Source organism: Lissotriton helveticus, chromosome 7 (genome assembly GCF_964261635.1).
Source record: "Lissotriton helveticus chromosome 7, aLisHel1.1, whole genome shotgun sequence".
NCBI classification, from domain to species: domain Eukaryota; kingdom Metazoa; phylum Chordata; class Amphibia; order Caudata; family Salamandridae; genus Lissotriton; species Lissotriton helveticus.
This window is the reverse complement of record NC_136068.1, coordinates 1,658,988,365-1,659,013,281: the sequence shown is the minus strand read 5'-3', so window position 1 is coordinate 1,659,013,281 and position 24,917 is coordinate 1,658,988,365. Positions and strand designations below refer to the sequence as shown.

Here is a 24,917-nt window from a genome sequence, read left to right as displayed (position 1 = left end):
AGCAATCTTAATTCGCTGAGGCATTTATGAGGCAGCAGAAAGGAAAGCACATGGCCCCACACAATTTTTTATTGTTAACTTATAACTGATTGGTCCTGAGCTGCATCTGTATTTAAATTCATTCATCATATCATTTGTCCTTGCAGCGGACTCCGAAATCACCACTGCTTCCCTTCCAGGCATCACAAGTGACAGACAACACACGTGTATTTTGAGTTATCCATCATTCGTGGCTACCATCGGCACACAGCTGCATGTCGTCAAAACTGCATTTATCTTGGACTTTGCTGCTTCAAATCATTGTTATTAATTGGCTAAAACAAAAGCCTTAAATACGAATTGCAGAACACACTTGGGTGCTCAATGAAATTCTGAAGTTGGATATATGGTGTCCACAGCACATGTACCTCGGGTATAATACTACCCTTGATATAACAAGATGTGAACTGAAGGGCTTAATAGCAGGTTATATTTGTGTGTCCCTCTATGCATTGGCCGTTTCATAGAAAACAACATGTATACTAGCAGGAGGAGACTGATATTTATGGCTTCATTTAAAGATCTTTTTTATGGTACATGATCTGCCCCAGAGCGGTAGGTTGCTGCTATCTTTTTCTCCTTTGGGTTTCTGATTCTTTATGCAGATGTGGAGGTACAACCAGATGAACGCCTCAAATCACAAGCCGCGAGGAGGGGCGGCATGAGGTAATCACCAAACCTAGTAAATATCAACACTGATGGACAAATATTTCCACCAACTATTGAGCATGACGATCCTTTCGCTGACCCCTTCCGTGCATCACCATAAAAGATCCAGCAGTGGTGGGTAGATGTGATAGAGCCACTCTGAAGTCGGGTACCATTGACATAGGATCTTGTAGGCTGATTCCCTGAGAGGAACACTCAAAGGTTTGAGGCTGTTTAACCTAAGTTCCTTCCAAGACGTTTCTGAGACCTCGTTCTTGACGACTGCCACCCATCCCGACTGCCACCCAACTTCGGGATCTTTAGGCCTTGCTAACAATGGGGGCCCTAAACAGATTTACCTACCACCACTCTATTTTTTTTTTAATCTTTTTTTATTTATTGCAAGAAAGAACAAAAAATACAATGATGAAATCATCTCAGTTGTACATATGTGCATAATTCTCTGTACATATTATTGTCATTATAGAGAGAGAAAAAAGAAGACGAAGAACAAATGATTACAACACAAATTTACAAGAGGTCATAACGAAAAGATATAGCATGTCGGTCTCACGAAATATTAGTCCGTTTAGCTAATGAATGTTCCCCATATTTTTTCCCTTCCTTTTAGTGCTTTAGGGCCTCTTAATTTAGCCAATGAGAGTTCCATAGTATGTATTTCATGAATAAGATACCACCATTCCATGACGCTAGGGGATTCTTTCGAGATCCATGTCCGCGCGATGGCCAATCTAGCACAAGCGAAAATTATAGATAACAAATCTTTGTATTTACTGTTGATGTCTTGTATATCTAACAAAACTAAATGAGCAGAAAGTGTAGACATTGTTATATGCTTCCTGTTGAGAACATCAGTTATTCCCAACCAGAAGGTTGTGAGTTTTGGGCACTCATAGAGCATGTGCTCTATGCCTGCTGCTTCCATATTGCATTTTGAGCATTTAGTGCGTTCATTGGAGATATTGCCAGAAGTCCAGCTAGAAATTCTTTGAGGCGTGTAATATATTTGAGTTATGTTATGTTATGTTATGTTATTTATTCTTTTGTATAGCGCAACGGTTACTCAAAAAGAGTGTCCCGGCGCTTTCGGTAAGGAGAACTAATTCAGTAACATAACACAGTTAAAAGAGTAGAAAACAAACAGACAAAAAGAGAGGAACTGCTGGGAAACCTACTGGGTAAACAGCCACGTTTTGAGACCTCTTCTAAAATCAAGAAGAGTAGTAGCCTCCCGAAGTGGGAGTGGAAGCGAATTCCACATCTGTGGAGTCAACAAACTGAAAGAGCGGCCGCCCAGGCGGGCTCTCTTAACACGAGGGACAACCGCCAAAAGTAAAGATTCCGACCTCAGCGCACGAGCCGGGTGGTAAAAGGCCACTCTCTTTTGGAGATGCTTTGCTCCCACGGCGTGGAGCGCCTTGTAGGCCAAAGTCATAGCCTTAAAGGCGATCCGTTTGCGCATAGGTAGCCAGTGCAGCGTCACCAGTAACCCGGAGACGCTAGTGCGTCTGTTTAGACCAAAAATGGCCCTGGCCGCCGCATTCTGCGCAACTTGAAGGCGCTGCAGCAGATACTCTGGTAGGCCCAGGTAAAGAATGTTGGCATAATCCAACCTGGAGCCTATCAGAGCCTGTACAGTCAGCCTCCGGTGCTCCTCTGACAAGAGAGGCAAAAACCTCAGCAACATTTTCAAAAGGCCGAAGCAGGTGCCGGTCACCCCCAGAATCTGGGCTTTCATCGTCAGCCCCTTGTCCATCTTAACCCCCAAGTTTTTAGCCATGGGGGAAGAGCCGGACGGAGGGAACATGTCGATGGGCCACCAGGCCTGCCAGCTAGGCTCCGTATCGCACCCGAAGAAGAGTACCTCAGATTTATAAGAATTGCACTTGAGGCAGTTCTGTTGGAACCATGTGAACACCGCCCCAAGGCAATTCCGGATACTCTCCCCGTCAAAGTCAGCCCCTCTCTCGCAAGAGAAGAGGAGCTGGGTGTCGTCGGCATACGACACGATCCGGGCACCAAATGACTCCGCCACCGCCGCCAAAGGGGTCATAAAGATGTGGAACAGGGTCGGGCTCAAAATAGAGCCCTGAGGGACCCCAACTCCCAAAGGCGGCATCACAGCGGTGTCAGGTGATGTCCAGACCGTTTGCCGGCGGCCGGCTAGAAAAGACAAAAACCATCTGAGCACCGTCCCCCGAAGACCAATCTCAAAGAGTCTTGCGAGCAGGCCATCATGGGGGACGGTGTCAAAAGCCGCCGACAAATCCAACAACACCAGCATGACTTTGCCCCCGGTGTCCAACACCCCTTTGATGGTTTCAGAAACCTCAAGGAGCGCGGTCTCGGTGCTACGATTTGAACGGAAGCCAGACTGGGAGTCATGTAAGATCTCATGGGACTCCAAAAAATTGGAGAGCACCGACTGAACGTGCTTCTCCAAGATTTTTACAAGGGCCGGCAGCAACGAAATCGGCCTATAATTGGCTGAGACCTTCGGGTCAAGCCCCGGCTTTTTAAGCAGCGGGATGACCATTGCCTGCTTCCACACTGGCGGAACCACTCCCTGACTCAACGATAGGTTGAGAAGAGGGTGCGCCAGTGGATTGACCACCTCCGCCAATTTACCCAAGAGCTTGGCTGGGCAGGGGTCAAGCGGAGACCCGGATTTTAAATTGCCCATAAGCGCTAAAGAGGCGGCGGCTGGCAGCGATGGAAACTCGGCCAATATGGCGCCCTGCACGACAGGAGGAGACATACCAACCTCGGATATCGGCGGCCTGACAGGTACTCCAGATGGAAAAGGGTCCTGGATGAGTTTAATCTTGCTTGTAAAGAAGCAAGCAAGATCCGCCGCCCAGGATTCTAAGGGCACCTCTTCCGCTGCGATGGTCCAAGTGGAAATGAATTCTCTAACAATGGTAAAAATCTCCTTACTGGAGTTCGAGGCCGCTTCAATTCTCCCCGCGAGATAGGCTTTCTTTTCGAGGCGGATGTCCCGGTGGTAGGCCTTAACCACAGCCTTGTAGGCAGACCTGTCCCTGCTGTCATAATGTGCCCGCCAGGCCCTTTCGGCTACCTTGCACTGCTGCCGCGTAGCCCACAGTGCAGTAGTAAACCAAAGGGCCGAAGCCCGCTTTGATGTCAGGCGGGGGGGCAACATCGGGGCCAGGTCATTAAGCCTCTCCGTAAGCCATTCTTGCAGGGACTCCAAATCTCTCTCCAGCTCACCCGAAAGAGGACAAGGGTGATTCGAAGCAGCCTGAGCCAGCATCTCAGGGGTCACTCTGCTAAATGCTCTAAAGGCTCGTCCCCGTTGCTGTGGGGCAGGGATAGACGACCTGACGATGCCGCTGATGACAAATTTGGCAAGCCAGTGATCCGACCACAAGACCGGGAAAATCTCTTTCACCACCAAAGGGGATGTAGAGAAGACCTGGTCGAGCGTATGCCCCTTAGCATGAGTCGGCCCCTGCAAATAAGGAATAAGACCCAGCGGAGTCATGGCCTCCGAAAGCTATATAGCAGCGGGGTCAGACGGATCATCCATCCGGATGTTAAAATCCCCCGCCACTAAGCAATGTTCTGCTTTCAGGGCTAGACCCAACAACACCGAGTCAAGGTCTGCAAGGAACGTTCCAAGCGGGCCAGGGGGTCGATAGACCAACAGTCCCTTCACTGATTGGTGCGGCGCTAACATGATTGAAAAAGCAAGCGATTCCGAGCCACGGATGTCCTCTGTGGGCAAGGCGGTACACAACGTGCCCTTCTTCACCACCAATGCGACTCCACCGCCCCTGCCCTTCACTCTGTCCTTCCTGAAGATGTTATACTCAGGCGGAATTGCCATAGCCACATCGGGGTTAGAGGATTCTCCCCACCAAGTCTCCGTCAACATTAAGCAGAGAGGCTTCTCAGTCTCGAGAAGCTCAAAGATGTCTTGCGCATGACTGCACGCCGATCTGGTGTTTAGCAGCATGCAGGCATACTCAGCGCCAGCTATATTACTAATCGGGGCTGATGACAGTACCCGATTAGGACGCCAGCCACAGCCTGGGCATCGCGACTTACCCCTATGGCGACCCGGAAAAACAGAGCAGCAGCGGCTCTCCCTATGATTCAGAGAGCACAACTCCTCAGATGAGTACCGCACCGAAAGTGCGCCAGAATTACACAATCTAGGAGAGCAGAGCCCCGCCCGCCAACCGAGACGCCGCCGGGACGCTGATGGGCGCAGACGGGCAGGACTCTGGCTTGACTCAGGCGCGAGTCAGGCGCCTCCGCTGCGCGTCACCGCTGCACGGGAGAAGCGAGCTTTAAATACAGCCTCCTCGTTCTCCACACGGAGAACTAGAGCGCTGAGTAAGGTGGCGCGCTGCAAGGCAGCAGCCCCAATATGGCGGCCCAACTTCCTGCCCCAAACAATTGTACCAGGTGACAGCGCTCCGCTTCTGCAAGCGGTGGGGGGCACTATTATGGTGCGAGAATGTGGGCGCTACCGCGCTATTAAAAAACAGGTGAGAAATCAAATTTTTAAAACAAATGCAAACACGAGTAAAATGCAGGTTTAAAAAGCGCTGCACGCCTACTGCAGCCTGAGAATGAAGGCGCCAAAGCGAAAAGAGTTTCCTCCTTACCGTAAGGTCGAGCAGCTCCCACCAGCTCGCCTTAAATACAGCCTCCTCGTTCTCCACACGGAGAACTAGAGCGCTGAGTAAGGTGGCGCGCTGCAAGGCAGCAGCCCCAATATGGCGGCCCAACTTCCTGCCCCAAACAATTGTACCAGGTGACAGCGCTCCGCTTCTGCAAGCGGTGGGGGGCACTATTATGGTGCGAGAATGTGGGCGCTACCGCGCTATTAAAAAACAGGTGAGAAATCAAATTTTTAAAACAAATGCAAACACGAGTAAAATGCAGGTTTAAAAAGCGCTGCACGCCTACTGCAGCCTGAGAATGAAGGCGCCAAAGCGAAAAGAGTTTCCTCCTTACCGTAAGGTCGAGCAGCTCCCACCAGCTCGCCTTAAATACAGCCTCCTCGTTCTCCACACGGAGAACTAGAGCGCTGAGTAAGGTGGCGCGCTGCAAGGCAGCAGCCCCAATATGGCGGCCCAACTTCCTGCCCCAAACAATTGTACCAGGTGACAGCGCTCCGCTTCTGCAAGCGGTGGGGGGCACTATTATGGTGCGAGAATGTGGGCGCTACCGCGCTATTAAAAAACAGGTGAGAAATCAAATTTTTAAAACAAATGCAAACACGAGTAAAATGCAGGTTTAAAAAGCGCTGCACGCCTACTGCAGCCTGAGAATGAAGGCGCCAAAGCGAAAAGAGTTTCCTCCTTACCGTAAGTGACTGTCCTATAGAATTGTAGCCTTAAATTTAAAGACTGGACTACTCGATTTATTTGTTTTAGTGAGCCCTCAATCTGGCTGGGTTTGATATTTATTCCTAGCCTGTTAGTCCATTTATCTGCCATTTTCCCACAGTCGCCGACTTGGCCTTTATTAAGAAGGATATAGCTCTTGCTGATAATGGCTTTAGTTTGATTAGAGTAGATGAACTGTAGAATATCTGAGTGTTCTACGCTCTCGATTTTCTTTTTATTGATTAAGTAGTCTTGTATCTGTATGTATTTAAAATGTGTTGTCGCTTTGATTTTATAGAGTATTTTTAATGTATTAAAGCTCAGAAGGCCATCTGGACCATAGAGATCCCCTAGCTTGTTAATGTTCTAGTCTATCCATTGAGTGCAAGCGCCATCTGCGAAGATGTTTGGCAGCCCAGGGTTCCCCCATATTGGGAGTTCAGCATTAAAAAAGGAGATGTTATCAGTGTCCATTATTTGGTCCCAAATTCTTTTAATGGCTCTAGTAGTCTTGAATTTGACTCTCTTGTAGTAATTGGGGTCGTGTACCCTAAATAGGAACTGATTGCTTTGCAATCCTAGCATGAATTGATTATAGAATGTGGGGGCATCTTTAGACAAAAGGCTATGTATGCGTTTTATAAAAGTGGCGAAAAAGTAAATTTTTAGATCTGGGAAATTTAGTCCCCCTTTTTCAGTAGATAGTTTCAATACCGTCATTGACCGGCGAGCTTTTTTGTATCCCCAGATGTAGCTACTACAAATACTTTCTATTTTCTTAATGTGTGATTTATTTAGTTGTAGCGGGATAGATCTGAATAAATATAATATTTTTGGAACTATCTTCATCTTTATTATATTGATACGTCCGATCAGGCTGAGAGGTATTTTATTCCAATTTTTAAGCATAGAAGTAATATCTTTAAGTAAAGAATCATAATTTAACGGAATAATTTTCTCGATGTTGGAGGTGAGTTTCACTCCTAAATAAGTAGCATTTTGGCAAAGCCCTGTTATCGATTGTGTAGGTTGATAATTTGCTATCACTTGAGTTTTATTGACATTTAGTCTATATCCCGATATATCGCCAAATTCTCTTGCTTCCTGGATTATTTTAGGTATAGCCCGCACCAAGTCAGTAGTATATATAGCTATATCGTCGGCAAAAGCTGTAATTTTTAAGCACGTCTTCATGTTCTATTGGGGTTATGTGTTCTTGAGCAGTTAATGCATTTAGGAATGGTTCTAGGGCTATAGTGAATAACAGGGGTGAAAGAGGACACCCCTGTCTAGTGCCCCTTTTTATTAAGAAGTTATCCGAGTTATTCCCCAAATAGCTAACTATTGCTGTAGGTGTCTCATACAGAGATTGGATCCATCTTAGATATTGCCCCTGTAGACCATAAGCCAATAGTGTTACCCAGAGATACTCCCACCCCACTCGGTCAAATGCCTTCTCTGCATCTAGCATGACCATTCCGAGTGGGGTGAGAGTAGGCGCTGCAACATCAAAAGCGGTTATTGCAGTGTTAACATGGGTGGTGGTATCACTACCTACCACAAATCCATGTTGTTGGCAATTGACTAAGACCGGCATTATAGGTGCTAAGCGATTGGCAAGTACTTTAGGGAAAACTTTAGCATCAGTATTGATTAATGAAATTTGCCTGTATGATCCCTGTTCTTCCGGTGGTTTATTCTTTTTTAGAAAGAATACTATTTTGGCTATACGCCATGAAGCAGGGGCAACTCCTGTTTCTCCCACAGAGTCTATCACTTGTTTAAGTAGAGGGAGAAGTTCCTGTTCACAAACCTTATAAATTTCTACAGGCAAACAGTTTTCACCTGCAGCCTTGCCTGGGGGGAGTGCCTTTACAGCTTTGCCAAGTTCTTCAATAGAGATTTTAGTACTAAGTGGTCTAGTTATTTCTGAGTCCAATCTTTCAGGTGCATGTTTCTCTAAATATGATTCTATTGTTTCTAGAGTAGGTGTTTTTTCTGGGGTGTAGAGGTGGCAATAGTATTTAGCAAATTGTTCCAGAATCAGTTCTGGTTTTCTATAGACTTTAAAATCAAGTCCTTTTATATTTTTTATAGTAGTTTTAGCCTCTTTATCAGCTACCTTATACGCCAGAATTTTCCCAATTCTGTCTCCGCCTCCATATTGTGCAAGTTTATATTTATGAATTTTGGAACTAAATTTTTCCCTAAGGGTTTTCTTGAGTGATGCCCTTAATGAGATAAGTCCTAAACTTAGCTCTTTGATGTTGGTTTTGCCTTGTATTATAGCGTCTGAGAGTTGTTGCTCGGCTAGAGAAATATTTAATATAGTAGATTTTTCTAGCCCTCGTTTTTCAGCATTGTCCCTGAAAATATATTGCTGTGTATAGCCTCTGATGCTGCTTTTACTAGAGTCCCATACATAGCTGATAGCAGTAGAGTTGATATTAAATGATATATATTCCTGTGTGTGTTTTTTGATACCAGAGATATATTTATGGTCCATTAGTAAATATCTGGGGAATGTGAACTGCCGGGCTATGGGTTGAGTGTCTACATTTTTGAATTCGAATAGTATCTACCACCGCTCTAGTCATTAATTACCTTTACTTTCCATTTCAACAGACGCCCATTCCACAATCACTCATGTAGGTTGCTCTTTAGTAAACCACAATATCAGGACATTCAAAGCCACCTCTCTTGCTCAAATGGAGGCTGTTGTATCTTGTCAGAGAAAGTGAAGGCTCCCCTATTGGATGAGGGCAGGCAGGGCCTGAAATAGGTATTGATTTGAGATAACATATTCACTTTGAGGACATGGATTCTGACAATTCAGGATGTATAAAGAGAACCTTTTAATGGGTTTTTATAATTAGATTGGATCCATCCGACCATCTTCAGGCCCATCCTATCAAACGCCTTCTAGGTGTCCCAACTTAACAAGATGGTGGTCATCTTTTGGCATGTGCCTCATTCCACTAAATGGGCCACTCTATAGACATTGTCACTCCCCTGTCTATGCTGCATAATTCCTATCAGGCCTGACGTAGATGCCATCAGTTTACTTGCTAAGTTATTTGTAAAAGAATGATTACATTGGTGTGAAACCTGCGCAGTATTCAGAATCCTTTTTGAGCGTATGTATAATGATTTTGCCGGCTCCTGCATTGACGGGGTGACAGCCTTATTGTGGTGGGCAGGTGCACACATCTGGATGTGTACTGCCAGGAAATGACCCTCTGGGTCTCCCACGCTTTTACTCGGTATCCCTTAAAGTTGATCTTTCCAGTACCCCACCTACTGCAGTTTGAGGAACTGACCAGCTTTCCATTGGACAATCTCCGTGCCTCATTCTGAAAAATGTGTGCCACTTTAGGTGGATCTATTGGGGGAAATGAGGTCTAGGTTATGCCTCTTTATGTAGTTACAAAGTTTATGTCTCCAGCAGAATGTGTTTCAAATCTTTAATGTTAAATTGGAATAGTTTGAAAGCGTCATTTCTATGCCAATCATCCCTCGGGATGATCCCACAAGCCAGAAAAATATTGTAATACATATCAGGAAACTCAGCTAACTCAGTTTGACCTTTTTTAGGTGATCCATCAGGGGTGAAGTAACCTCTCTTGACCCTGAACATCACTCTCCATTTTGCTTGTGTTGTTAAAGTGTTCTGGAGCTCAACGAGTCATCTCCCTGAGTTGAGGAATACATTACTTTCTCTCTTTTTAGACACTGCCGGTCTGGAGGGCTTCTTCCTCCTAGAGTTATTCGACAGAGCTCTCTATCTTGTCCTTCGCGAGATGTAGTACATACCTGCATGTAATCCATTTTGTGTTGTTGGCTTTACGCTGCACCTTCTCGCAATTGAAGATTTGAGTAGCTTCTTGGAGGGTGCACGTTTAGTGCTGCTTAACATACAAGGAGAAAATTAGCCTAAAGGGCTGTCCCCATCTGTAAGTATGTTTTTTGAGCGGAAGTATGACTCTTTTTAGCAGTATAGTTGCAGCAAAGTAGATGCGAGATCCTGAAATAGTTTAACTAAGTTCCCTACAAATGTGGCGTCTTCTTACTCTTGGATGCGTGTCATGTTCTTTCCTTCAGTTGGAAGAGGTGTATCCTCGTGATGATGTCTAAAGAAGCTCTGAGCCTTCCAGAGAGACCAAGTGCTCTAATAATCTGATCCAGTTCCACTGCCTCAGCACTTGGTCTCTCAGTAGTATTTGGCCAAACAGTGTCTACCTATACTTGCCAACGCCCTCGCCCTCTGACCCCTTTGGGACACATCTGATGCGCATACTGATGAATGTATAGCGGATGCAGATGGCATGATATTTAGATGTAATCAAAGACGATACTCTTAAAACATACTTTGCATAGGGAGCTAGAAGGCTATTTATTTATATAGAAAGCCGGGAACTCATAATAGCAAGTGATATGATTATAGATCATAAGGAAAATATCCAAAATATAAAGCAACTGAGAGAGCGCAAACTGACCTAAATGTATGAGTGCATCACACTTACCTGTAGTAAGCACAAATCATGAGGAGAAATGCCATGAGTGCTAGTAGTATCTGCAATTATATTCTGAATGTATAGCTAATGTAGAGATTTAAGTAGAAGTGGAACTAATACAGAAATGTGTGACACTATATGATTTTATTAGATGTGATTATTCCTGAATCCATGTCGTGTAGCTGCTAAAATGTAAGATGGCATGTGGTTAAACGCAGAATGTGGTAGGCCTCAGGGCCAGAGCTAGAAGGGAAGGGGAAGGTGTTTCTTTTCACGACATAGATTGAACTAATGTTTGGTCATTGCATTAATGGGCCATGATTTATAGATGTGTTTACTGAATAATAGAATAAGAGTATTAACATGCTTTAATTAATGAAGAAGTTGAATGCTATAATCATTATGAGAAATGCTGTAGGCCTGAAATGTTTTAACATTGATTTACACGTACATGTCTGGGCCGAGAAATGTTGCGAACCTTTTTGGAAGTCTATGAGAGTTGGGTTCTTGGCTGCAGATGTCTGTCTGCAAGAGAAAAGGGAGGATCCGATTATAAATAATATGAATAGAGGTCTGTTCAGTAGACGGCCCAGACATGGAGGAGGGTTCCGGAATGTTTAAGGGGTATCAGCGGGCCGGAGAAGAGTCTGAGAAGCAAGGTCAACTCCAACGTATGAGGCCCAATACAAAGCAGCATGGAAAAAGCCAGAAGCTACACCACGTGAGGGGCGTCTCACGAGGGGCGTCTCAAATGTTGTTGACTGTTTTGTATTAGGGACAGCACCCCTGGGTGGAGTTAGAGCAGATGCCTGAGGACCCTTTAGAGAGCGGATGGGTAGGCAGAGAGGGTCATGACTGGAGAACTATAGGTTTTCACCAAGAGACTAAGAGTGAGTGACTTCCCTTGGGGGTCATTCACTGCTGACACCTTTTGTTAGGTTGAGACTTGGTTAAGTAGGGATACCATCTAGAGCAGGGTAGGGACAGCCTAACCTGTGTGTTTTCCTCCAACTTAAATGAAGGAGAGATCTCAATATGCGTCAATGCTGATAGCTTTATTATTCTTAGAACTTGTGCTGGTAATTTCCGTTGCTCGTCTGAGGGCTTTCAGAGAGCACATGTATGTAGTTGGACCTGTGTATCTCGTGAATCTCATTCTGAGATGCCTGTATTTGCAGCTTATCCTATCCTTACAATAAACTTTTGAAAGCTAGAAGTTGTTTGTGATCTTTTGGAGCGGAGTCCTTTATTGGGTGAACTAACTTGGTAAGAGAGGCACTTTCTTCCTTCAATGACAGGCAACAAAGGTTCAGTCGACCAGATCGAGGTTTAGATCTATAGTGATAAGGTATCGATCAAAATCTCGCCCTTCCAGTTGGTAGCTATAGAGGATGGTTGCCTTCTTGAGGACGGTGACCTAGGCCAGGTTAGCTTACCCCAAGGCCCCTAGAGATCGATGATCGGAAGAATCGCCCGCCGAAGAAGATCCGGATGACGTGAGACAGAAAAAGCAGCAGTATCGGTCGAGAGTGAGTATAAAGGGTCATGCGTGTTAGATTGCGGTGTTTTTGTATTGTATCTATGTTGTAATGTCTGGCGGAGTTGAATGTCTGTAGAGTGACTGTGGAACAGGTTGTGAGCGCGCGCAACCGGTGGAAATCTTAAGTTCAAGGAGAGCTTAAGTGGTTCGGGTGTATCGGACACCCAGAGTAATTGTCAAATAGTGTGAAGGGGGTCATGAGGTACCATTGATCACCCGAAAGACCGAGATAGGGGGAACGTAAGAGTGAGTGCGTGAGTAACGGACGCTGGTCGGAGGTTACTGTGTGTGTAAGCAACCTATCAGAGAGACGATAGACATTTCGTCAGTTGTGTTGACAATTACATATAGACTGTGGACGTACAGTCGAGGGAAGTGACCGCTTGGTCGGAAGTAGTCATTTTTCGGTGTATGAATGGGACGCATGCATGACCGGGAGACGAGTTGAGAAAGGAGGGGTGCTGCTGCGAAGCGGAGAAAAGTGACGTCAGGAAGTGTCGCGCAGTGATTGGCTGACCGGAGAAAGACCGCGCTGCGATAGGCCAAGTTAGCAAAGCCGCGTTAGGATTGGTGGATTGTCATCAGGAAGTAAACAGAGTAGCGAGGCTGGATATTGTGCGCATAATTATGAAGTGTTTTAAATGGCTGAGAGCGGCGTTTAAAAAAGAGAAGCGGGGATCGGATGAAGGGGAAGAAGCCCCGCCGGAGGGTACGCCGGCTCGTTACATGGCAGTGAATGTTGGGCTGCATACGATCCTTTGGATATCAGAGTGGAGTAAGATTACGGAAGGAAATGAGGAACTGACGTTCCCGAAGTACGGGACGTTCAGATTAGAGGTGTTACATCGATTAAAATCAGTCATGACCTCAATGAGACCCTTGCCTAGACCGACCCAGTTTGAAGCCCTTGATGCATGGATTAGGGCAGCGCATGAAAAAAATATGAACAGACGACAAGAAAGGGTGAAACGATCGGTAAGGGCAGTGCAGGATGCCAGGTGGGATGCGGATGCTAAAAGATGGAGAGTGCATAACATGGAAGTAAATAAACTGTACCCGGTGTTAGAGGTGCCCGGAAATAAAAGCCCCCTAGAAGAGGATGATGAGAGCGAAACAGAGGACAGCCTGATAAACAGATTATTGACAGACAGGCCACCCCCGTATAATAGAGCAGGGGGAGAGGTCGAGCATAGTGAAAGAGAAAAGGGGGGCAATGCAGGGGAGCATGGATCGCTTCCCAGTTCAGAGTGGGATCCTGAGGCAAAGAAAGAGCTGTCCCAGCCTAGTCAGGTGCAACAGGTAGTCGGGAGGTTTGTGGTACAAAGAGCGCCGGAAACGGAGTGCGCCACATCCTACGGATTACCAGCTGCACTACAGGTACCTGTTACCATAGGTCCTATAGTATCGATATATGACCCAGAGAGAGCAAGAGGGGAAGAACGGGTACGGAAGGACGGAGAAAGAGCAGAGACGGCAAGGAGGAACGATACGATCAATTCCCCAAGTCAGATGCCGATACCCAGAGAGTGGAGCACCCCGATGCACACAGCAGGGGATCCAGGAGGGGATCCTGGGGGCCCTAGATGGCCAGTGGATCTGAGGGGATCTGGACGAAAATCCTTTCAAGAGCTAAATGAGTACATGAAGAAGTGGGATGAGGCAGTGGAGGCTCACAAGAGCATCATAGCTGCAGAAGCTGAAAGGGAAAGTCAGGACAGCAGAGCTCGGACTCACTGCGGGGCTGGGGAGAGCAGCCCGGAGTGGGACTGGAGAGAGAGAGATAGTAGGGGAGTCACCCATTGGGCCCGGAGTGGAGATAGAACGGACCTGGAAAACGGGGGCCCCGGGAGTGGAGGGGTGGCGCGCCCAATACTCAGTGAAGGGGAGAGGAGAACGCAAGAGTACAGAAACAGCTTTAAGTGTACCCACTGTGTGCCCGGCACCAGAGAACTGAATGGGAGTTGTGAGAGGTCGCACCATAGTCCCTGTGATGACGGAAACGAGCGCAGCCCAGGGAATATGGGGAACCAGGAAGGATCGTATCGGATACTGAGTGATACTAGGCAAAGGGAGAGTAGCGACCAGAGGGAAAATAACAGAGAGGCGTACGGTGAAAGGAGAGAAGCAGGAGAGAGTGGGGGTAACAGGCCCGTGTTCCATCACCTTCCAAGATCGGATGGCCGAGCATGGGACCTGGAGAGATGGGAGCAAGGGAGAGCACTCATTAACTCTCCCGAGCCCAAACGTAGAGCTCGGAGTTGGGATGGTAGGGAGACCAGTGAGCCCCCTTTGAAAGACATATTGCGAGCTGAGATAAAAGCTAAGAGACTCGATGTCGCCAGCTTAAGGTCAGACCTGGATGACATGGTAGATGGTACCCTGCCTTTAGAAAGAATGGAAATGTATGAGCAGGATGAAATACTGTATATGGCAAAGGACATCACTCGAAAAGCGAGAGCAATCCATGAGAAGTTAGTCGAATTAGCAGGCAAATATATGGTGGACCTGTCAAGAACCAAAGCATTACAGGGTAACCACAGGCTACATTACACAGATCGAGACCTAGATGAGAGGAGAACGATCGGGCTGAAAACGCACATAAGGGAACTGATCACTGGAATAAGGACATGGAGGGCACTAGATAAGTGGGAAGAGAGGTGGTCCAAGAAAGGGACCGTCAGGAGAAGCACGCTTGGTACGACACCAGGAAGGCTGCAGGGAATAGAAGCATACCCTTTGCGTGAAGTCGCAAATGGGAATTATGTGCATGTCCCTTGGAGTAGGGGAGATTTAGCTGCTTTTACCACCTCCTTCCCCAAATTGCGGGAAAGCCCAGTGGAGTGGTACAAGCAAGTTGAGAGATTTGTAAAAATCTCAAAGGTCCTATGGATAGATCTGAACACGCTGTTTGACATTGTAGTACCAGGAGATCTGTGGACAGCATGCAAGGTTAGCGCTGAGTGGCCCACAACGGAGCCGGAGAGAGATGCTAAGACTAATGGGCCGTCCGAGATTGTGATGGCAAAATTCGAGAGAGTGATGACTTGGCTGAAAGAGAAAGTGCCAATGCAAGACATAGATTGGGTCAAAATAGACCGAACCAGACAGGAACCCAAAGAGACAGTTCACGAATATTATGAGAGATTGCTGAAGGCGTTTAAACAGTATAGCGGCTTGGATGTAATGGATCCAAAAGACATAGGGCAATTTGTGTCCAAGTTCGTCCTGGGACTGAGACCGGATATTAGTTTAATGATTCAGCAACACTTGATTTGTTGGCAAAATAGACCCCTAGACGAAATACTGAGATATGCCAGGTACTGCTGTGATGAGATAGACTCCAAGGCTAAGAAACTAAAGGAAAAATTGATGGTGGTACAGATGCAGGCAGCAGGGAAGGGGGGACAGCAGCAACAGCAGCAAGGAACAGGTACAGGAGGAAAGAAGCAGTACAGTCAGAACAAGGGCAATGAGGAGAGTTCCACCTTTAGACCCAGAATAGACATAGCTGCCCTGAAGAAAACGACTAGGTGCCACCAGTGTAACGAGGTGGGGCATTGGAAACGCGAGTGTCCCTACAATGTAGAGATAGGAGAACAAGAGGAAGAGGAGGAAGAGGTCCAGAGCGCGCCTACGAGAGGGGTGACGCCATACCAGGGAAAGGTGCTCAAAGGGGGGGGGGCTCCTCCCCGAGCCCAGTTCCCGCAACCTCCCCGAGTAGGGAATATGGGTAAGACCTATAGACAGATGCCCCTGTTTGTAGAAGGAGAAGAGTGCTATTATGTGGACCCATTAACCGGACAGAGAGTGGAAAGAGAAGACTGCACCCTCGGGGCAGCCTTGGAGGTGGACCAGAGGGGACCCTATGTCGAAGCAGAAGTAGCAGGGTGCCCCACGACATTTCTGGTGGACACAGGAGCCACTAGATCCACGATCAGATCAGCTGCAGTTCCAGACCTGCCCATGTCTGGAGAGACCATACAAGTGGTGGGGGTCGCAAACAGGAGAATAACCAGCCAATTGACAGAACCGGTACAGGTGAAAATAGGGAAGTACAGCGATGAGCACCAGTTTGTGGTTTGCGATTCAAGTCCTGTGTGTCTGCTAGGCAGAGACCTGTTGTGTAAATTGAATTGTACAATATACTGTACACCTCAGGGAGTGGAGGTATTGACCAATGATGATGACGCAGACTTCAAAGTTGCAAACTCAAGAATATGCGTGGAGCTGTACCCTACTTTGACAGTAGATGAGCTCCCCTGGGACTTGAGAGAGACAGTGGCACCAGAAGTATGGGACTTCACTGGGGAAGAGATTGGATTGGTCAAAGGGGTGGACCCAGTGAAAATTGTAGTGAAACCGCATGCTGAGTTCCCAAGAACACCCCAATATAAATTGACTCCAGAAACGATTGCAGGCATAAAACCCGTGATCGAGTCCATGATTAAACAGGGAATACTGAAAGAAATCGTGGGTAGTCCATGCAACTCCCCGATTATGGGTCTGCAGAAACCAAATGGGAAATTCCGGATAGTACAGGACCTTCGAAAGATTAATAACATAGTCGTTTCGTGTTGTCCAGTGGTACCGAATCCATCAGTGATACTGTTTCAGATTCCATTCCAAGCTGAGTGGTTCACTGTGATTGATCTTTGTCAGGCTTTCTTTTCGATCCCTCTGGACGAAGAAAGCCATTTTCTTTTCGCATTTAAGCTGGAAGGTCGCGTCCTAACATGGTGTCGTATTCCTCAGGGGTATACAGAGAGCCCATCGATCTTTAACCAGCTTTTGAAGAAAAATCTTGAAAGTCTAGTGCTGCCCCAGAAGTCAGTTCTGGTCCAGTACATAGACGACCTCCTCGTGGCGTCAGAAACAGAAGAAGCTTGCAGGGAGGACTCCATTGCTTTGTTAAATCACCTAGCTGCCAATGGGCACAAGGTGTCCCCGGGAAAGTTGCAGTACTGCCTGACAGAAGTGCAGTACTTGGGACACCGAATAGAGAAAGGTAAACGAAAGGTGTCACCAGACAGGATAGAGGCGATCATGAAAATGAATGCGCCTAAGACACAGAGAGAGGTCAGGATGTTCCTAGGGATGGTGGGTTATTGCCGACAGTGGATCGCGAACTTTTCACTGAAAGCAAAGCCCTTGCAAAAACTGACGCATAAGGAGGTGAGCGATCCGGTACCATGGGACAAAGACTGTTTGATGGCATTCCTACAGCTGCGAGAGGACCTGTGTCGTGCTCCGGCATTGGGAATGCCTGATTACAATAAACCATTTTTGCTTTACTGTTGTGAGAGAGAAGGTTGCGCGTTGTCTGTGTTAGTCCAAATCCATGGGAATGCCCGTAGACCAGTTGCTTATTTCTCGGCTACTTTAGACCCAGTAGCCGCAGCGTTGCCCGGATGTCTCAAATCCGTTGCTGCAACGGGTGTCAGCATTGAGAGATGTGAAAATATCGTCATGGGGCACCCGTTAGAGGTGTGCGTGCCCCATTCTGTTGAACTGTTGATGACCAGGACCAAAACACAGCATCTGACCAACAGCAGGCTCACGCGCTATGAGCAAGTTATTCTTGCTGCAGAGAATGTGACCCTCAGGAGATGCTCTGTTTTGAACCCTGCCACCTTGATGCCACTCCCAAATGATATCGAGGATGATGATGAATGTACAGACCATGACTGCCTCGATGTGACTGAACTATGCACCAAACCCAGACCCGACATCGTAGATGAGCCACTGACCGACCCAGACGAAATTTTCTTTGTCGATGGCTCATGTGTAAGAGACGAAGTTGGGCAGTTGAGAGCAGCTTACGCTGTTTGTACAATTACTGGAGTTGTGGAAGCTGGGTGCCTGGAAGGAGTACACTCCGCTCAGGTAGCCGAGATTATTGCCTTGACACGTGCTTGCTTGGCAAGCCATCAAATTCGAGTCACCATATACACCGACAGCCAATATGGTTATGGGGTGGTTCATGATTACGGGCAGTTATGGTCTCAAAGAGGGTTCATGACCTCTTCAGGCTCTCCCATTCGCAATGGAGAGTTTGTGCGCCTGTTGTTAGAGGCGTTGCAATGTCCAGCAGGTATCGCAGTTGTAAAGTGCACCGCACATACCAAAAATGAGGACTTCGTCTCGAAAGGCAATAGATATGCCGACGAAGTCGCGCGGTATTGCGCAGAACAAGGGTACTCTTTCACAGAGGTGGAAGTGGGTGGAATAAATGTAAGGACTGAATTAGCCATGATATTGGAAACTGTTGATACTTGGGACGAACTGGCAAACATGCAAGAAAATGCTCCTGATTTTGAAAAAGAAACATGGGAAAAGGCAGGATGTGTAGTGGGTGAGTCCCATTTTTGGGTCTCAGCAGATGGCAGAGCAGTGTTGCCCAATGAGATGGTGAGCCCAATGGCCAGACACATACATGGTCCCGTACACCTAGGGAGAGACGCTATGCTGAGAGTGTTTAGACAGACTTGGTACAATCCTAAGTTTAGAATAGCAGCAGAAGCAGTGTGCCAGCGTTGTGTGACCTGTCAGCAGCTGAACGTAGGGAAAAGAACACCAGTTGCACTGAGTCACATAGGAAGGTCTGGAGGTCCATTCAATCGAATGCAGATAGATTTCATTAAAATGCCGAGGTGCAACCGCCTCCGCTATGTCCTGGTGGTTGTTTGTGTATTCTCCAGATGGGTTGAGGCATACCCTACACGTAGGTGCGACACCCTCACAGTGGCCAAGTTACTGCTTAGGGAACTCATTCCGCGCTTCGGGGTGCCGGCCTCTTTGGAATCAGATAGGGGAACGCATTTCAACAGCGAGCTTGTGAAGATGATTTGTGCGGCTCTGAACATAGATCAGAAATTGCATTGCAGTTACCGACCAGAAGCCTCAGGAATTGTGGAGCAGATCAATGGCACGATCAAAGCCAGAATTGCAAAAGTGTGTTCCTCAACGACCCTGAGTTGGCCTGACGCCCTGCCATTGGTCCTCATGAGCCTTCGTAGTACCCCAGACAGAAGAACGGGGTTGTCACCACATGAGGTGTTAATGGGGAGAGCAATGAGGCTGCCATCTGTCCCAACTACTGCACTGTTAAATATCACAGATGATATGATCCTGGACTATTGTAAGGGGCTGTCTGACGCCATTCATTCTGTGTCCCTTCAGGTGCAGGCTGCCGAGGTTCCATCGTGCCAGGGCCCGTGCCATGACCTGTACCCTGGGGACTGGGTCCTGGTGAAAAAACATGTGAGAAGAAGCTGCTTGGATGTTCGTTGGCGTGGGCCCTTCCAGATCATCCTGATCGCGAATACGGCTGTGAAGGTGGGAGGCCTGCCCAATTGGATCCACGCGTCACATACGCGAAGGGTTCCAGCACCTCGGGAAGAAACAGCTCCTCTCTCGGATAGACGTCCAGCAGAGGACCGAGAAGCCATAGAGGGGGCTAGCCAAGCTGTAGAGGTGCCAGCGGAAGCAGGGAACGAGTCTGACCAAGCTGAGGACGGTCAGTACAACAGCGAAACAGACGACGCTACAGAAGGAGAAAGTAGCTGGGAGTACGAGTCAGACACTGACAGGTCTGACAGAGAGCGAGGACAGACAAGAAGGAGAAGGAGTAGAAGGGCACGTGGAGAAGCTAATTGGCCGCAAAGAAGGAGCTCTAGCCTGAGGTCAACTCCAGAGATAACCCTTCCTCCGATATCAGAAGACTCAGACCCGGAAGAAGGTGCTCAGGGCGCGGAAGCACCGGACCGAAGAAGGTCAAGAAGAGTGCGTGTGCCTAGCAGAAGATACTCCACACCTGAGTGGACATATCTGGCGACAAATGTCTTTGAAACAGGAGACAGGGAGGATTCGAGCGGTGGTGGTGTCCAGTTCTGAGCCCATCGTCACCGTGGAAATACGACTGTTGGTACCCGGAGTCGAACAAGAAGGGTCACTAACATTCATGCTCCCCAGACCTCCCCGCCTCAGCAAGTTAAAACACATGTTTCTTTCAGAATTGCAATTCCCCGACTTTGGTACAACGATAACAGCCCATGAAGAGCACAATCTTCGTTTGGAAATACTGAACTTTGCTATCGAAGCTGCAGGCACAAACTTGATAGTAGATGCTTAAAGGACTTTGTAAATAAAGCAAGCAGAAAAAGAAGATTACCTAGCGCCCAGGAAGCAGAGAATATTAGGGAACTTCCCTTGAGTTGATGGAGAAGGGCTAGGGTTGTCTTTATTGAACTGTTAAAGGACCTTTGCGAAGAAGGTTGTCAGCTTCCAGTTGTGTGGATTCTAAAGACAAAAGGAGTAAAAAGAGACTGTAAAGGAACGAGAAGAAAGGAACTTTGTGCCAAGATAAGAGAGAGCTATATTGTCTGACGAAATGGAAGCCGGCACCCAGAACCGCAGAGCTAAATGTATAATAGGTACACTAATAGTAGGAGTGATAATATTAATAGCTTTAGTGGTAACAATTTCTTATGTAAAGGGACATGAGGAAGAGGCGAAGGTAACTGATGTGAAATCTGTAGAAACGCTTACACCCACTGTTGCTGGTGAGAAAAGGGAAAACACTCAAGAGAAAGCGTTATTAGCTGCAGAAGCCCGCAGGTTACACGTAGATGAGTCCCAAGGAGACTTTAGGTCAAATGCTTATGCTAAACTCTTATATGAATACGTGGATGCCATGGAGGTTAAGGACTGTTACGTCTGCATGCAGTTGCCGGCGTCTGTAGATGAAGGCATTAGATATCATCACCTCCCGCTGACATATGGCATTACATGTAGCTTATTGCTTAGTATATTTTATGGGAGAGATAGTTTTGAATACTATTTCTCCAACTATGATTCAGTGTTGCCAGAAGTCCCAAATTATAAGCAGATGAACAAATGGGACTACTGGAAGAGTGAAGACAGATTGGCCAAGTTCTTCATTCCTTGGATTACCTTAGATACTTCACATGCCCGTAGAAATAACCTGACATGCAAAGTGTCAGAAGTCGAGAAGAAGTTCATAGGGCAGGTGGATGATCGTTACAGGAGACAAAAGATTTTGAAAAAATCAGGACAATGGAAAACAGATTGGACCGAGGAAGAGAAGGCACACAAGAGAAAGGGTAGTAGTGGTCCAATAGCTTTAGATAAGACGCAGAAAGGAAAGCTATGTCTTCACTGAGCCAAAACGTATTACGAAAATGTATACGTGGGAGAAGTCAGTTGTGAACATGCTTTCAATATAGAGTACTATACTAAAGATTTCCTGAAGGGAATGCAAGTGATTCCAAATGTGTATTTTGTATGTGGAAGAAATGCCTACGTGAGACTACCTGACAACTGGTACGGATCATGTTACTTAGCAATTGTCTTCCCCAAAATATATCATGCACAAGACTTAGAGATCATCGAGGGCAAGACATCATCGAGGGGAAGGAGAGATATAGGAGATGCAGAAATGGTTGGAGATGTCTTTGGAGCTATGTTCCCTCTTTTGGGACTAATCCTTAATGATGTTAAAATTAGACGACTGGCAACAGTCGTCGACAGGTTGTCTGCCAGCACTGCTCAGTCCTTAATGCTGGTAGAGGGAGAGATGCAATCGATAAGGGCTATGGTTCTTCAGAACCGTCTTGCGTTAGACGTCCTACTAGCAAAAGAGGGCGGAGTCTGTAAGGCTTTGAAGGTCCAGGAATGTTGTACTTACATTCCAGACAATTCGAAGCCCCTTGAGAAAGTTATTAGGAACATAACTGATATTCACAAGGAGATCGAAGACTTGAGTAGAGAAAATGTCTGGGAAAAGGTGGGCCACGGAATGAGTGAAGTTGGAGGGTGGATCTCCACCCTAGGCAAAAGCTTTGTGTGGTATATACTAAAACCTATCATCATAATATTGATCTGTGGGATCATATTGTGGGGATTGGTGAGGGTATTCAAATGGTACAGAGAAAAAAGGTCAGAAAGGGCCCAAAGAGAGCAGCTGCAGAGGTTGGCTGCCATACAAGATAATCAGTACAGGAGTCTGAGGGCTCTGGAAACGCAGAGACAAGTTATGCTAGCAATAACTGCAGTTTAAATGTTAGTGATGACCCCGAGAGGTCATCAAAGGGGGGAACTGAGAGAGCGCAAACTGACCTAAATGTATGAGTGCATCACACTTACCTGTAGTAAGCACAAATCATGAGGAGAAATGCCATGAGTGCTAGTAGTATCTGCAATTATATTCTGAATGTATAGCTAATGTAGAGATTTAAGTAGAAGTGGAACTAATACAGAAATGTGTGACACTATATGATTTTATTAGATGTGATTATTCCTGAATCCATGTTGTGTAGCTGCTAAAATGTAAGATGGCATGTGGTTAAACGCAGAATGTGGTAGGCCTCAGGGCCAGAGCTAGAAGGGAAGGGGAAGGTGTTTCTTTTCACGACATAGATTGAACTAATGTTTGGTCATTGCATTAATGGGCCATGATTTATAGATGTGTTTACTGAATAATAGAATAAGAGTATTAACATGCTTTAATTAATGAAGAAGTTGAATGCTATAATCATTATGAGAAATGCTGTAGGCCTGAAATGTTTTAACATTGATTTACACGTACATGTCTGGGCCGAGAAATGTTGCGAACCTTTTTGGAAGTCTATGAGAGTTGGGTTCTTGGCTGCAGATGTCTGTCTGCAAGAGAAAAGGGAGGATCCGATTATAAATAATATGAATAGAGGTCTGTTCAGTAGACGGCCCAGACATGGAGGAGGGTTCCGGAATGTTTAAGGGGTATCAGCGGGCCGGAGAAGAGTCTGAGAAGCAAGGTCAACTCCAACGTATGAGGCCCAATACAAAGCAGCATGGAAAAAGCCAGAAGCTACACCACGTGAGGGGCGTCTCACGAGGGGCGTCTCAAATGTTGTTGACTGTTTTGTATTAGGGACAGCACCCCTGGGTGGAGTTAGAGCAGATGCCTGAGGACCCTTTAGAGAGCGGATGGGTAGGCAGAGAGGGTCATGACTGGAGAACTATAGGTTTTCACCAAGAGACTAAGAGTGAGTGACTTCCCTTGGGGGTCATTCACTGCTGACACCTTTTGTTAGGTTGAGACTTGGTTAAGTAGGGATACCATCTAGAGCAGGGTAGGGACAGCCTAACCTGTGTGTTTTCCTCCAACTTAAATGAAGGAGAGATCTCAATATGCGTCAATGCTGATAGCTTTATTATTCTTAGAACTTGTGCTGGTAATTTCCGTTGCTCGTCTGAGGGCTTTCAGAGAGCACATGTATGTAGTTGGACCTGTGTATCTCGTGAATCTCATTCTGAGATGCCTGTATTTGCAGCTTATCCTATCCTTACAATAAACTTTTGAAAGCTAGAAGTTGTTTGTGATCTTTTGGAGCGGAGTCCTTTATTGGGTGAACTAACTTGGTAAGAGAGGCACTTTCTTCCTTCAATGACAGGCAACAAAGGTTCAGTCGACCAGATCGAGGTTTAGATCTATAGTGATAAGGTATCGATCAAAATCTCGCCCTTCCACAACCATTTGTTTTGTTATCAATATTTCTAATCAGAGTCAAAGCCTAGACACAATGAATGAATATGGGTATATTATATGAAAACTTTGTTTTGAAAAATTGCCTTTCAACTAACTTAAAACGGTCTTTCAGACGAGATAACAGAAGACAAACTCGCAAGCAACATTTCTCTCATGACAACGGAATAAAAATAATTGGCTAAATAAAAATGTTTTTCTTATTAAGGGTGGGGATTGTCTGTTATGCGATTCAGCCATAAATATATGTCAATCAGTTACAAGCGGTAATGATATAACCTGTCTAGTCAATCATTCTATGAATTGTAGTATATGGTATATGAGTTCTGTTCATCAGTGCCCCCGTAGGCTATTTACATCAGTAGTTTTGTGGCCATGACAAAGATAGCCAAGGTGCTGCGTTATGCAAATTTGGCTGATATCCTTCTCTGTCGCTGTTTTCATGAAACATCAAATGCAAATAAAAATTCACAGAATTAATCCTTTTCGATATTGTCATGCTGTAATCTTAGATTTAACCTACATATATGTATTCACCATTCAATTGTGTTGCAATCGATACATATTTCTAATTACTTCGTGTGTGTGCAGTCACCATTCAAATACACCTTTCTGCATTTCCGATTGTCTGTCAAGCGTTGGGAATAAGTTTATCGTGAGCATGGCTTGCCTCTCCCCGGAGTTAGGCCCCACCTCGCTACCTTGTTAGTCTCTGTTGTGCCCTGCCATCTGGAGGGGGCTGGGCTACGAGCGCCATCTTCGTTTGCTACCCCCTTTTGTCAGACCTACTCACCCTGCCATAAGGATCCCAAAGTGAGCTCCCCTCCTCCTACACACCGCCCGGTCGGTGTGCTTCCATAACCAATGTACCCTTCGTTTCCGCCACGCAACCAGGGACGCTTCAGTCTTCCTGTAGCTCCCCCCGTGCCATCAGTTTTCATCTCTTGTCGCCCCCCCACAGATTGCTCCAGTATACGCACATATTAATACTTTATACAAAATAAATTGGTCTTTAGTCTTTCAGTGTGTGAAATCATTTGCTGATTGCGGGTGTACAGCAAATGCTTAACACTACCCTCTGATGAAGCCTTACTGCTCAACCACACTACCACAAATAGAGAGTACGGTGCTATCAACTTTCACCTCTACTTGCCTTTGGGGTGCCACTGGACTCTGTGAACACTATACCTCATTTTCGTATGGTATATACAGAGCCAGCTTCCTGCATTGACAGTTGTATGTGTACT

At 46.4% G+C, this 24,917-nt stretch overlaps 1 protein-coding gene across 7 annotated transcripts in view; it reads right to left on the bottom strand.

Moving 5' to 3' along the window:
* LOC144770644 (B-cell receptor CD22-like) overlaps positions 1-24,917 on the bottom strand; it is a 681,379-nt gene that overhangs the window by 373,811 nt on the left and 282,651 nt on the right. The gene's annotated exons all lie outside the window — the stretch shown is intronic.